The sequence below is a fragment of the Octopus sinensis genome, linkage group LG6, assembly GCF_006345805.1.
Source record: "Octopus sinensis linkage group LG6, ASM634580v1, whole genome shotgun sequence".
NCBI lineage: Eukaryota > Metazoa > Mollusca > Cephalopoda > Octopoda > Octopodidae > Octopus > Octopus sinensis.
The window spans coordinates 43,411,290-43,411,621 of NC_043002.1; positions in this window are offsets into that span (position 1 = coordinate 43,411,290).

Genomic DNA, 332 nt, shown 5'->3' on the forward strand with positions numbered 1-332 from the left:
AACACCACCACCAGCAGCAGCTATAGCCTTTACTATTCTCCTCCTCCTCCTCCTCCTCCTCCTGTATCCCATACGAATCAGTAGCAACAGTGACAGCAGCAACAGTTAATGAAAGCAATACACAAGTTTTTTTTTTTGTTTCATCGTTATTCATTATTTGCTTATTATTGTTTGCTTTTTCCCTCCTTTCTTTCAAATTTACTTATTAAAACTCATTCCATTCAGCTTTTATTTATCTGCGAAAGACTAAGGAAGGCATTTTTTACGTACCCATATTGTATGTATAAGCTTGCATGTATGTATGTATGTATGTACGTATGTATTTCATGCAT